Consider the following 14737-nt stretch of genomic DNA (forward strand, 5'->3'; position numbering starts at 1 on the left):
ATGTGTATTTTTAGAGCGCGCTATAATAGTTAATTTGTTAATTCATGAATGCAGCTGTCACTGAGAAAACTGGGACCCAGAAAAGAGAACTGGATTTTCTTTGGATGAAATGAAATTCAAATCATTGCTGACTTAAATTCATCATCTCTCTTTTCTCATTCTCCTTCACCCTCACTTGTTTGTCTTCCTGTGGTCTTTATCTCACCACCAACTCACACAGAGGGCAGTCCTCCTGGATACCCTCCTTTCCTCATCCACAGCCAAGTCCTTTTGATTCTAACTCCTATCCGTCACCTTTTTTATCACCTAAGTAATTTAGGGCCTCACCGTTTTATCACATTATTATATTAGGTAGCCTCCTTCCTGCCTTGCTTCAGTACTTTCAATTCCAACCCTCCATACTGCTGCCAGAGTGATTTTTCTAAAGCACAAATTTGTCGTTTCCTTATTAAAATCTTTCAGTGGCTCCCAATCCCCAGAACAAAATTTCTCAAGCCTGAGTAGATACCCAGGATTCTCTATTGTTAACTTAAAATAGTTTCAGTATGTTAAATATATGCAAATATAAAACTATATATAAACTCCTTATGTTGTATATCTTACACAACTATAACTCCCAGTTATAAGTTAAATGAAGCAGAATTATAAAACAAATTCAAACGAATACTTATTCTTTGTTACCAATGAGACTGTTTTTGCTGGACCTAATATGTTCCAAAAGCAAATGTTCACTGTCCTCTGTAGTATAATTTCCTTACAAAAGCCCTGTCCATTTTGTACTTGTGTTGAGATTATGCCTTCACCTCTTTTCTTTATTTAAACCACTGCAAAGCTTTCCTTTGTTCAATGTATCATGATTTCATTTGACCTTCACTTGTCAAACACCATCATTTACATAAAGTAGTTCCCATTTCTTTCTCATTAACCTGTGCCAATGACAAATGGTACCAGTTGTTTGCCAGCGCACAGCTAAACACAAACATGTGAACTGAAATCTTATGACAGTAATCAATTAAAAGGTGGCCATTCACATTGTCCAGATTATCCTTTTTAAAAAATATTTTTGTCTTTTATTTGTATCAAGTTGAAAATAAAAGGTTTCTCTAAGAGAAACATAGCCTTGGGGCTACATCTACAAATCCCTAGGGGTCTGTGTAGGTGCCTTATAAGACAAAATCTGAATCCCTTAATGTAGTATACAAGGCACTGTTATCTGCATCTTGCCCACACTTTCAGCCTTATTTCTTTGTCCATCCTTAACATTTGCTATTGCAGTTCTGACGTGTTGCTCACTTGCTCAAGCCAATGTATCTTTGCATCTCATATTTTCTTTGGAGCTCTCTTCCTTTCTTTCTCTTACCTGTTTACCTCACGACTCATCCCAGGTATCACAGCTCCACTCAGACACTTTTCCTGACCCCTTCACTTTAGTTACAGTCTTGCCTCTTCTAACATGTTACTCTGCATACATTGGTTGCAGCACTATATTAGAATTGTTGTTTGTCTTCCCAAAATATTGTTTTTATTCTTTTTTTAAAAAAAAGATTTTATTTATTTATTTGACAGAGAGACAGACAGCGAGAGAGGGAACGCAGGCAGGGGGAGTGGGAGAGGAAGAAGCAGGCTCCCAGCGGAGGAGCCTGATGTAGGGCTCAATCCCGGGACTCTGGGATCACACCCTGAGCCGAAGGCAGACACTTAATAACTGAGCCACCCAGGCGCCCCTCTTTTTTTCTTTTTTTTTAAGTAGGCTCTATTCCCAACGTGGGACTTAATTCACAACCCCAATCAAGAATTGCATGTTCTACCGACTGAGCTGGCCAGGTGCCCCCCAACATATTGTTTTTAGAGTAGTCCATTTATTCATTCCACATACATATGCACTGACCACATTTTAGGCAGTATACTAAGGACACATATGTGTGTTGAATAAATGGGCTAGTCTAAGGACAATGTATGGAATCTATTATTGACAACTAAGACCTTTAACATACATGCAGATTTAGTCTCTATTTTTAAATCAGTAGGAAGCTACAATGTTCATAAGAGGAAATAACTTTTTAAAAACTTAAATCCCCAGCAGTTCTACCTATAAAGTAGATATTTTTTTCCATTTGTTGAAGGTCAGTGGCATGCACAGATATCCCTAGCTTAGGATTTGAAAATAACTTCTCAATTTGGGCCATAAAACAAACATTGTTTTTTTGTTTTTTTCTTTTTCAGTCTGTGCCGATGTGTTTACAGAATACTTAACCATCTTTACCATGATATTTTTTTAAAATATATTTTTAAATTTATTTTTTCAAGTAATCTCTACTTGCAACGTGGGGCTCGAACTCATGACCCCAAGATCAAGAGTCATACGCTCTACCGGCTGAGCCAGCCAGGAGCCCCTACCCTGATATTTTAAAGACAGAGAAGAAGAGGTATGAATTTAGAAGTTAATAAAAATGCTTTTTGTTCATATACTTTGTTTAAAGAAGCATAGTATAACCAAATAAAGCATTCAGGTTATTAAACTTGAACACTTGTTCAGAGACAAATTTGAACCAAAACCACAAGAGGTCATTCAGTCAGCACGTGATTATATACATGTACATTATGCTGGGAACTATTTTGGCATAGGGTATAGCAGTGAATGGGATTGACAAGATCCCTACATGTGGAGGGAGAGAGACAATAAATAAATAGATTTTTAAAATAAGATTTCAGGTAGTGATAAGGGCTGTAAAGAAAATAAAACAGGGTGGTGTGCTTGATAGAGTGTGGTTGGAAGCCCTGCTTTTGTCAGAGTGGTCAGAGAAGGCCTCTTGGAAATTGGACTTTTTTTTTTTTTTTTTTTTTGGTGTTTGGACTTTTGAGCTAAGCCCTGAATGATGAGGATGAGTCAGTCTGCAAAGAACTGAGGTTAGAGTAGTCCAGGCAGAAAAATGCTTGAATGCAAGGTCTGCAAGGCAATAATAGCCTTGTTTTTTTCTAAAACTGTCAGGCCAGTGTGGCTCTTTAGTGTGCATGAGGGAAATGAACTTGGAGAGGTAGGCTGGAAGGAATTTTAGATTTTATTCTGTTGTAATAGGAAGCCAAAGGAGGATTTGAAGAAAAAGAGTGACATGATCTCATATGTGTTATAATAAAATCTTTATGCCTATAGTGTGGAGAATGTACTGTGGGGAGACAAGAATGGAAGCAAGGAGACAGGTGGCTGTTCATTTAGTCCAGGTAAGCGATGATAGTGTTTGGACTGGAATGGGTGGTAGCAGGAGAAATGGAAAGAAATGAACAGATTCAGGATGTATTTTGGAAGTAGAGTTGATAAGACTTCTAATGTAGTGGATATTAACAATGAAGAAAAGAAAAGATTCAAGTGAAATCATGTTAGGCAGAACCACAAATAAGCATCCCTAAACTCCCCAGAACAAATGGAAAGCAGGGAACTACTTATGATGCGATGGCTAGGAAGCAATACCTGCATTTTATTAAATGTACACATCAGCTTTTTAGACATTAATGCTAAGAAATGTTAGGATCTGTTCTGTGGTTAGGACATGTGGGAAGAGGGAAATAAACTCAGGTCCCAGAGGTTCAGGAGTCAGAGCATGTTGGACCGTGGTAATTTGACGGAGAAATCACTAGTGAGAGGACATTCCCTTTAAGAACAAGAGTGAAGTAGACTATTTAACAGGTAATTGGTATAGTTTAGATGAGAATCACTTTTGGAAATTTATTTTTAAATTATTGAGGCTTTTGACCACAAGTTTGGTTCTTATGTTTCCTTTCCTCTGTATATTTTCATATTTGTTTGAACATGAAGTACATTCATGCATATATAAAATCCAGAAAGATTTAGATTTAAAGGTTGATAGTAAAGTTTGTAAACTATTCTTATTTTAAAATTATTTTATTATTTAAAAAACATGTATTGATAACATAGCATAATTTATAAATAATAATTATAAAATGAATACCCATATATTTATCATCAACTTATAAGAAAGACCCAGAACATTAGCTACAACTTTGACATCTCCTTTGTGCCTCTCCTAGTTCCCAGATCCCTCTTTCCTCTTTAAAATAAAATATTGTTGGGCGCCTGGGTGGCTCTGTCGGTTAAGCGTCTGCCTTCAGCTCAAGTCATGATCCCAGGTTCCTAGGAACTAGTCCCACATCAGTCTCCCTGCTCAGCAGGGAGTCTGCTCCTCCTTCTCCCTCTGCCCCTCCCGTCGCTTGTGCTCTCTCACTCTCTCTCAAATAAATAAATAAAATATTTTTTAAAAGATAAAAAAAATTGTTAAGTTTTGAGTGTTATCAAACATCATATAAATTGAATCATACTATAGATATGTACTCTTCTACAACTTGCCTATTTTTTCTTCATTGTTTCTTCAACACTTGACAAAGTACCTATAGTTCATTTCATTTATTTTTACTGCTATATAGTATTTTGTTGTTTGAATTTACTATAATTTATCCATTTTCTATTGGCTGGGCTTTTGTTTCTTTCAAGTTTTTTTATTCCTAGAAAGGTATTGCTATAGACATCCTTATACATGTTAAAGAGTATATTTGTATTGCTGTGTAACAAATTACCACAAATTTAGCAGCTTAAACAAACACCCATTTATTATCCCTAGTTTTTTTTTTCCTACATAAATACTCACTTTGTCCAAGAACCACTTTTTGAAGGGCCCTCATTTCTTCATAGATCTGCAGTGCTAACGCTGTTGTATATCAAGTTTACATTCATAATTAGATCTGTTTCTAGGCTCTGTTTTCTGTTCTCTTGTTCTATTTCTATTCCTGGGCTAATACCTGACCGCGTTTGTAGTAAGGCTTGAGAGCTGGTAGGGCCACTCCTCTACCTTATTCCTTTTTCTCAGGAGTATTTTATTTCTTTTTTGCCATTTGCATTTTCATATACCTTTTTAAATCAGCTTCAGTTCCCCAAAAAACCTTATTGGAATTTTGATTGGTATAGCATTAAATCTGTATATCAACTTGAAGAGAACTAACATCTTTACCATATCAAATTATCCTACTTATGAAGACCATATGTCTCTCCATTTATTTAGATCTGTAGTGTCTTTCAATGAAGTTCTATAATTTTTTTCTTAAAGGATTTGCATATTTCAAACTTCCTAAATACATTATATTTTTGGTCAGTGTTATAAATGGTAAATTTTTAAATTAGATTTTCTAACTATATTTTTGCTAGTGCATAAAAATGCAAATTTTCTTTTTGTATATTGGTCTTTTATTTAGCAACCTTGCCAGACTTTATCTTTAGTAGTAATAATTGTCATTTGTTAAAAAAAAAAAATGTCATTTGTAAGGTTTGAGGGATTTTTCTATGTAGATAATCATGTCCTCAGGAAACTGGCAGTTTTATTGCTTCCTTCTCAAATATTACCATTTATTACACTTTTCTTACTGTGCTGGCCAGAACCTCAAATGCAGTGTTGAATAAAACCAGTGATAATGGACATTCTTGTTTTATTCATGTTTATAAACAGAATACTTCTAATATTTCACCATTAGTATAACAGTGTTTTTGGTAACTACCCTTAGCAGATTAATGAAATTCTCTTCCATTCCATATGTGCTAAAAGTCTTGTATATTTGATTTTCTAATCATGAATGGGTGTTGAATTTAACTATTTTCTCTGTATCTGTTGAGGTAATAATATAATTTTTTTCCTTTAATCTGATAATGTGGTGAATTACCTAAATATATTTTCTAATGTTAAAATGAGATTGAGTTTATTTTGATAAATTTTTGTGATATGTTTGTTTTTTATGCATTGTGGGATTTGGGCAGCTGGTCACTTCAGTTCTCACTCAGCTTTCTGGACCTTTGCTAGCTTTTGATCTCCAAGGATTTTTCTTTCTTTTTGGCTCAGTGATATATTTTAACAAGATGTATTTTTTTAATCTATTTATTCTGCCTTTGGGAGTATTTTATAACAGAAAGGTTTTCGGGGTGTCAGTTCACCAAATTACCAAAACTAGAATTCCACTTCAGTATTTTTAGTGTAGAAGCTTCCATTAATGTAAGATATGATCACTACCACCATTTCTGTCTTCTCTTCTTGTTTCCCTGCATAACCATCCCCATTCCAGCTGGAAACAAGGAAGCAGTGTTGTATAGTAGAAAGAGCATCATACCAGGGGTCAAAAGGCACAAGTTGTAGTGCCAGCACCAGCACTTAGTGAGATCTTAACCAAGCTGCTTATTCTTCCTGAGTTTCATTCAACCATCCGCTAAGAGGAAATACTCAGGATTGAAGTGAGAATTACATGAGTTTATAAATGTGAACATGTTGTCAGGGGAAAGGACGAGAAGCAATGATGTTGAGTACATTCTCTGTTAGAGAAATGTAACTGAAACAGGGAGTTTAGGGAAGGGAGAGGGTTGATTTGGTAGCACAGAGGATTTTTCTAGGGTGGTGAAACTATTTCATGGTTTTGGAATGGTGGATACATGACACTGTGTATTTGTTAAAATCCATAGAGTTCTGCAGCACAAAGAGTAAGTCTTGACATAGGCAAAATTTTAAAAATAAATAAGGGGAAATAAGGTTCAGGATGGAAGGCAGACTTATAAAAGAATCTAACTATATTACAAATGTATGTAATAACCTCACTGAAAGGGGCCAAGGAAAAGGTGCTGACCTAAGTAACTTTGAAAATAAGACTAAAACTAAAGACAATAGGAACTGTACATAAGCACTGTACTCTGGTTGATAAAGTATGAACTCTAGCTTGCTATAGATAGAGATGGATACATATAGAAACATTTATAAAGACATGTGTTTATACAAGGTTTAGTATACCTACAACTATTTCCTTCTTTTGTCAGTTGAGAGGGCCTATAAGGAGCCTAGTAGCAAGGAGCACACCCAATACCCAGTCTGTTCCCCAGTAAAAGGAACAAACACTCTTTGGAGAAATAGCTGATTCTAGGACTGGGTCAAGGAATATGCAACATGAGCCTGCAACATCTTATAGTACCAGAAAGTAAAAAAGTGCCCAAAAACAAAAACACAATGATGGGAGTATGTCAAAAGGATACAGGAGCTAACTGTAGAAAGAAACTATAGAAGAAAAAAGAGCTCTTCATGGCCAAAACAAAGAGTTTGAGCAATAAATAGTATGGGGTTATAGTCCACAGTTTAAAATAAATATGAGTCCATACTGATAGAAACAAATGATTGAATAAATAAGTGGGGGAGAAGAGACAAAGCTCCCACGCAAAAGAATTCCAAATAATATATGTATATATTCTGCCCTTAAAGAGGTGGAGCATAACTCCCTACTCCCTAAGTGTGGGCTGTGCATAGTGACTTCCTTCTAAAGAATACACTGTGGAATGAGGGGAGGGAATAACTTCACAGTGGAGAAACTTGTCAGTCACCACCTCAGCCAGGTGATCAAGATTAACATCAACCCATGATAAGTCATGTTCATGTCATGAATACCCTTGATATGATGTGATAAGAGTGTCACTTTACTTCTGTGGGGTTTTTTCCCCCTAAAATCCAAACCCCAATCTAATCATGAGAAAAATATCTCAAAAGTATTTATTGAAGGGCATTCTACAAGATACCTGATCAGTATTACTCAAAATTGTCAAGGTCTTCAAAAACAAAGAAACTCAAACTATTAGAGCCAAAGAGTAGCCTAAGGAGACCTAATCACTAAATATAATGTGGTGCCCTGGATGGAATTCTATGAGAGAAAAACACATTGAATGAAAATGAAGGGAATTTGAACAAAGTATGGACTTAGGTTTATAATAATGTAATAGTATTACCTTCTTAATTGTAACAAATTACCATGCTAATAATGTAAGATTTTAATAATATGGTAGAAACTATGTTAGAGGGGTGCCTGGTCATGATCTCAGGGTGATGAGATCAAGCCCCGCGATGGGCTGGGTGCTGGGTCTGGACCCTGCTTAAGATTATGTCTCTCCCTCTCCCCCACCCCCAATTGGGCATGTATGCTTTCTCTCGGAAGGAAGGAAGGAAGGAAGGAAGGAAGGAAGGAAGGAAGGAAGGAAAGAAGGAAGGAAGGAAGGAAGGAAAAAGAAACGAAACCATGTTAGAATTTGGGAGCTTTCTGTACCATCTGCAACTTTTCTGTAAATCTAAAACTGTTCTAAAATTAAAAGTTTGCTTTAAAAATGCAGTAAGAATATGGTAGACCCCACTGTACAGAGGCAGCATAACTTTAGTGGTTAAGATGAACTCGATTACCAACCTGCCTGAATTCAGATCTCAGCCTCACAACATACTAGCTGTGCCAACCTGGGGATGCTAAGTAACTAGAATTACTTTAACTTCCCTGTGCCTTATTTACTTACCTGTTAAATGGGTTCTTGGGAGGTCTAAATGAGTTATCATATGTAAAGCACTTAAAGTAATGCCTGGCATATAGCAAATACTATATGTGATTCCATTTATCATTACTACTTTATTTTGATCTTTAGTTTTGGAGAGCTCTGTGTTTATAGCTGAATTTTACTGAATCTTCGTCAGCATAATGATTTTTAGTTTGGCACTCCAACAGTACAGTATCCATAATACTTTTTTCATAAGGGGGAAATTATTAAGATTATAAAGATTCAAGAGGAATCAGGGCCAGAACTGGTGGATTTGCCACCCCCTGTTTCATGCTGTATAAATAGTATTGACGGAGTAAATGCGGAAGTTACAAAGCCTGGCAGGATCTACTTTTTATGGGCATAGACATGCCACATACAGAAATTCTGAAGTTAACTTTATTTGGTTTTCAGTAAATTTCTTATTAAAATGTCTACTCCCCTTGTTAAATGGATTTTTTTTAGGACAAAGTATAGCCTACGGGACGAATCCCTCAGATGTAGGGGTCAGCATCTAAAATTTTTGTGACCTTTGAAACAAAATGGAATGTATTATTAAAAAATGTATATAAAAACATGTTTTAGGCCTTTTACTTCTCTGCCTGAAATACATACCAACTCTAATAGGAAACTCCTTATACATTAGCAGCTCAGGTATAATAGTGTACTGAGTAGAACAAAGAGTTTGGAGTCAGGAAGTCTGCTTGGACTATGGGGTCTTATAGCTGTGTGAACAAGGCAACTCATGTAACCTCTTTGAGCCTCATGTCCCACATCTGTAAAATGGTGATAACAAAAATGCTTGTCCTGCCTTCCTCCCTTGCTTATAGGACTGTTGTAAGGATAAGATGTGAAAATGAATGTGAGGGCTTTTTGTAAATTGTAAAACCTATACAAATATTATTGTTATAGTAATTCTCAGGCTTTCAACCAGAATGAGACTCTGATGAAGCTTTATAGTCAGATTAGGTGTTGCACACCTTTACTTATTTAATTATGTAATAAGATGAAATCATTTGAATTTAACATGCCTTTGATGGTGTATTTTCTTATAGCACTTTAGTTTTTATGATGTTTTTCTTTGGTGTAACAAAGGAAGGCATTGTTTTTTATCTGGAATTGTTTCCTTCAGGTGGCAGTTTGAGGAAATAGTTTCCAAACTCTTCAGTGAAATTAGGTGTATAGAGAACACAAAAGTGTATCCCTCTGATTTGTTGTCTCCTTAGGACATAGATCCTCTTGTCCTGGAGTGGAGCTGACCAGCAGAGGGTGCACGAGCTTTCCCAGGAGCTGGCCTCAGAGACCAGGCTGGGCAGACCTGACTGGTGTGTCATCTGTGTTTGCTGTGTGATGATTAACAAGTACTATAAATGAAAAGGTTCTGGCATACCAAAAACACAGTTACCAAATGGAAAGAGAGAGCAGCCATATGTCAGACAACAATGTGGCAAGTACCTGCCATAGTTGGTGAATAGGAAGTTTCTAGATGACTGGAATTTGGTATTCTACAGTGAGTTATTTGTTTTCTACCTCCTCCTACTACTCTTTGCCTTTTCCAGTAATTTCTTTCCCTTTTCGGGGTTCTTTGCCCCCACCTTCTGAGCATTTGCAGTTGTCAGCCTTATGTGGTCTAACAGATCAGAGTTTTTAAAACTAGTCTTTCTCTGAACTTTTTGGGCCCTAGGGTATTAGGGTCCTGGATCCAACTGGCCGCAGCCCCCTGTCTGGGTCCCCTTACCAGGCTCCCACAGATTCCATGGCATCTTTTCCTCCATGTAAATGGGTGACTGCTAGAAAAGAAATTTTGACACTTTTCGAGTGTTACTATCACTACTGCCCATACCATCTTTTTTTCCCCTTCCTTTCCAAGCATGAATCCTCTACCCATAGATAGTGTGTAGAGTTTACATACTTAGTGATTGTAAAAATATTTTTATGTTTCCTGAGTGTAAAGGTTATTTGAGTTTACTTACAAAGAAAAAGAAAAGAACATTTTGAGACGTATTAATAAAAAAGAAGGCTCTCCTTGAGCCTTTCAATCAGAGAAAACTATTAATTCTTCCAGACTTTTTTTATGCATATGTATATTTGTTGTTATATAAATTAATTTTTAAAAATGAGATCTTACTATAGGTACTATTCTGTACCTGATTTTTTCCTCACTTAATAAATAATTGACTTCTTTCCATATCAATAAATTTAGGTTTAAAAGCAACATTTTTAAGTAGCTACATAATTTCCCTTAATTTAGTCAGTTTTCTAAAGATGGCTATTTAGATGGTTTGCAGTTTTTCAGAATAATGTACAACAATGCTGTAACAAATCCTTATATCCTTCTGAATATATTCTTAGGATATAGTTCTAGAAATTGAATTTTTCATCAAATTTATTCTTTAAGAATTTTCATAGAAATGGGGTGTCTGAGTGGCTCAGTCAGTTAAGCATTGGACTCTTGATTTCAGCTCAGGTCATGATCTCAGGGTTGTGAGATCGAGCCCCACATGGGGCTCCATGCAGGGTGTGGAGCCTGCTTAAGATTCTCTCTCTCTCCCTCTGCCCCTCCCCCCGAAAAAAAGAATTTTCATAGGTATTGCCAAAGTTTCCTCAGGAAAGGCCGCTCAGTGTGTCTCCCCTGACAATGTGTGAGGATGCTTGTTTTTGCACATTACCGATCACAACATTTCACTTTGCCAAAATGATAAGTCAAATACTTAAGTAAGCCATCATACTCTTTTTTTAAAAGAATTAGTGGACTTTCCATTCTCCATGTCACCCCAGAAAATTAATCTAAGGCAGTGGTTTTCCAACTTTTTGGTCACAGGACCCCTTGACACTGAAATATTATACCCCTGAGAGCTTTTGTTTATATGTATCATAGTTATCAGTATTTATGGTATTAGAAGTTAAACCTAAGAAAAAATGTAAATATTTATTAGGTCATTTAAAAATAAAAATAATAAATCCATTGCATATCAGCACGAATACCATTTTTATTAAAAATATTCTCCAAAAGAAAAAAATTAATGAGAAGAGTGGCATAGTTTTACATTTTTGCAAATCTCCTTAATATTTGGTCTAAGAGAAGATGACTAGATTCTTTTTCTTTTTCTTTTTTTTTTTAGTTTATTTAACATACAATGTTATATTAGTTGTGGATGTACAACATATTGATTTAACATTACTCAGTGCTCACGGTGATAAGTATAGTCACCATCTGTCACCAGGCAATGTTATTATGATATTATTGACTATATTTCTTATGCTGTACTTTTTGTCTCTGAGACTTATTTTATGACTGGGAGTTTGCACCTTTTAATTCTCCTACCTCTTTCACTGGATTCTTACATTTGCTTCTGCATTGAGTCTGTTATGATATATTGTTCTGGTTTATATATAAATGAAGAAAATCTGATCTCATGCAGAAATGTAAGTAGTTAGGGGCACCTGGGTGGCTCAGTCAGTTAAGTGTCTGCCTTCCGCTCAGGTCATGATCCAGGATCCTGGGATCGAGTCCCACATCGGGCTCCCTGCTCATCGGGGAGTCTGCTTCTTCCTGTCCCTCTGCCCTTCTCCCTTACTTGTGCACTCTTGCTCTCACTCCTCTCAAATAAATAAGAACTTTAAAAAATAAAAAATAAAAAAAAAAAGAAATGTAAGTAGTTAGAAAGAGGAGGAGTACTTTAAGAATCTCTTAGGGTGAATGTGAATGAATATTCTTTGATAGTATAACAAATTCCAATAGGCAGTAGTTTCTTAAAGGTTAACTGCAATATAATATTTGAAACCATGTCAGTGAACTTTTCATACTCTGTTACATTAAAATCCATTGGCTGTCTTGCACTTTGAATAGATCTTTTATCCAGGCATGATTCTGTGATATCATGTGTGTCATCTGGAAAATATTGGTTCACTGAGCTGTGCAGGTCTTCCAAATGTTGACATATTTCATTATACCATATCAAAAATACCTTATTCTCATCGGAATAGTGTTTAAGTGTCAGAAAGCTGTTAAACTCACCATGGTAGGCGCAAGTTTTCTAGAATTCTAATTTTTTGCTTAAAAGCTTGAATTTTATTAATGGCATCAAACGTCAGTTGTTTTCCTGACAGACTTACTTGGTTTTTGAGAAAATGCCAAAATAGAAATGGTGTTCCATGAAAACAATTTTTATTGCTTCATCAAGGATATGCTTAAGTGAAACTGGCTTTTTTTCCCCCTTCTGTCATTGCATGGTTGGTGAAGAAAATAGTCACCTGCAGTACAGTTTGGTGCAACTGCCTTGATTCAGACGAAGATGCCAGCGGCTTTAGCCACCATTGCCATCAGTGCAACGGCCACCACTGTAAAAAGGACAGATAATATGTTGACATTATTATGAAAACAATTCTGACCTTTTGCAGACCCCCTTAAAGTGTTTTGGGCCCCTAGGGATCCCTGGAACACACTCAGAGAACCCTAAGCTAATCATAGGAACCCATTCTCTTACCAGAGAGCAATGTAGCGATAGTTTGTGACCTCCAGTTCTGGCAGTGAAATCTGAGAGCAAACGTGTTGAGAAGCTTATGAGAAAATTTCCCCATCCCTAAAAGAGACATAAGAAATGGTCCTTTTCTTCCTCTGGATGTTACCATGTCCGTTGTGATACCTGGAACTGCTGCAGCCATTTTGTAACTGGCAAAGGGAACCAGCCTTAGGATGAAGATGATGCTGTGAAGAGCAGGATGGAGAAATGGCAGGAACCCGGGTCCTTGGTGACATTATAGAACTAAAGATGAAACCATACCTAGAATTTGCCCGGCCTCTGGACTTGCAGTTATGAAAGATACTCTCATTATTTAAGCCAGTTTGGATTAGGTCTTCCGTTACTTGCAGTTGAAAGCATCCCCCAAAGACATTTTTTTTATTAGTGTGATGAATATTTTTAAGTGTCTGGTGGCCATTTGCATTTCTTTTGTGAATGTTTGTTGATGGCAGTGGCAATTTTGTACTGAGGTCATTTCTAAGTATTTTCTAAAGATTCCTTAGTGTTTTTTAACCATTCCTTACGTATCAGTATTACATTGTAGTGTTTTGCAAGTATCTCTACCAGAGTCTTTTTTTTTTTTTAAGATTTTATTTATTTATTTGACAGAGAGAGAGACAGCCATTGAGGGAGGGAGCACAAACAAGGGGAGTGGGAGAGGAAGAAGCAGGCTCCCAGAAGAGCATGGAGCCCGATGTGGGGCTCAATCCCAGAACCCTGAGATCACACCCTGCGCCGAAGGCAGACGCTTAACGACTGAGCCACCCAGGCGCCCCTCTACCAGAGTCTTTTATAGCATATCTTCCCATACATTTTTATAAGCTATCTATTAGTCTTTTTCTTTCCTTTTTTACTTTATAGCTTTGGTATCATGTCCAAAAGAGTCTTTTCTACCCTGCTTTTTAGTTAGTATTCACCTATATATTTTTAGGTGTATTAAGGAGTATTTTTTACATTAAAAGCTTTAACTTATCTGGAATTTATTTTGGTGTTAGATATAACATAGGCATATAACTTTATTCTTTCAAAATAGGTAGCCCTTTTTCTTTTTTTTTTTTAAGATTTTGTTTTATTTTTTAAGTAATCTCTACACCCAACATGGGGCTCAAACCTACAGCCCCAAGATCAAGAGTCGCATGTTCCACCGACTGAGCCCATCCAAGTGCCCCTTTCTTTCTCCCTCCCTACTTTCCTTCCTTCCTTCCTTCCTTCCTTCCTTCCTTCCTTCCTTCCTTGAGTTCTACACGTAAGGTGAGGCTCAAATCCGTAATCCCAAGATGATCCTGGAGTCATATGCTCCCCCGACTGAGCCAGTCAGGCTCCCTGGTAGCCCATTTTCTCTTTCTTTCTTTCTTTCTTTCTTTCTTTCTTTCTTTCTTTCCTTCCTTCCTTCCTTCCTTCCTTCCTTCCTTCCTTCCTTCCTTCCTTCCTTCCTTCCTTCCTTCCTTCCTTCCTTCCTTCCTTCCTTCCTTCCTTCCTTCCTTCCTTCTTTCTTTCTTTCTTTCTTTCTTTCTTTCTTTCTTTTCTTAGATTTTATTTATTTATTTTGACAGAGAGAGACAAGCCAGCCAGAGAGGGAACGCAAGCAGGGGGAATGGGAGAGGAAGAAGCAGGCTCCTATCAGAGAAGCCTGATGTGGGGCTCGATCCCAGAACGCAGGGATCATGCCCTGAGCTGAAGGCAGATGCTTAACGACTGTGCCACCCAGGCGCCCCGAGGTAGCCCATTTTCTAAATACACTTTTTTGAATAGTCCAGCTTTAATCCCCTGATTTGAAATAGTAGCTTTATTGCAAATGGAATTCTTACATACATTTTGACTAGTGTCTAGACTA

At 36.8% G+C, this 14737-nt stretch overlaps 1 protein-coding gene across 5 annotated transcripts in view; it reads left to right on the forward strand.

Annotated features, from left to right (window-relative positions):
• The window catches only part of METTL8 (methyltransferase like 8), a 90145-nt gene that overhangs the window by 856 nt on the left and 74552 nt on the right, over positions 1-14737 (forward strand). Inside the window, exons 1-2 of one of the 5 annotated variants that reach the window (XM_008687109.2) lie at positions 2368-2426; positions 3152-3219. The exons of 2 other annotated variants lie outside the window; for them this stretch is intronic. The gene's annotated coding sequence lies outside the window, so the exon portion shown is untranslated. Of the gene's footprint in view, positions 1-2367; positions 2427-3151; positions 3220-14737 lie in introns of those variants that run through there. 2 more of the 5 variants (XR_005838511.1, XM_008687111.2) reach the window with 2 other exon arrangements.

This window comes from Ursus maritimus, unplaced genomic scaffold, assembly GCF_017311325.1.
Source record: "Ursus maritimus isolate PB19 unplaced genomic scaffold, ASM1731132v1 scaffold_1, whole genome shotgun sequence".
NCBI lineage: Eukaryota > Metazoa > Chordata > Mammalia > Carnivora > Ursidae > Ursus > Ursus maritimus.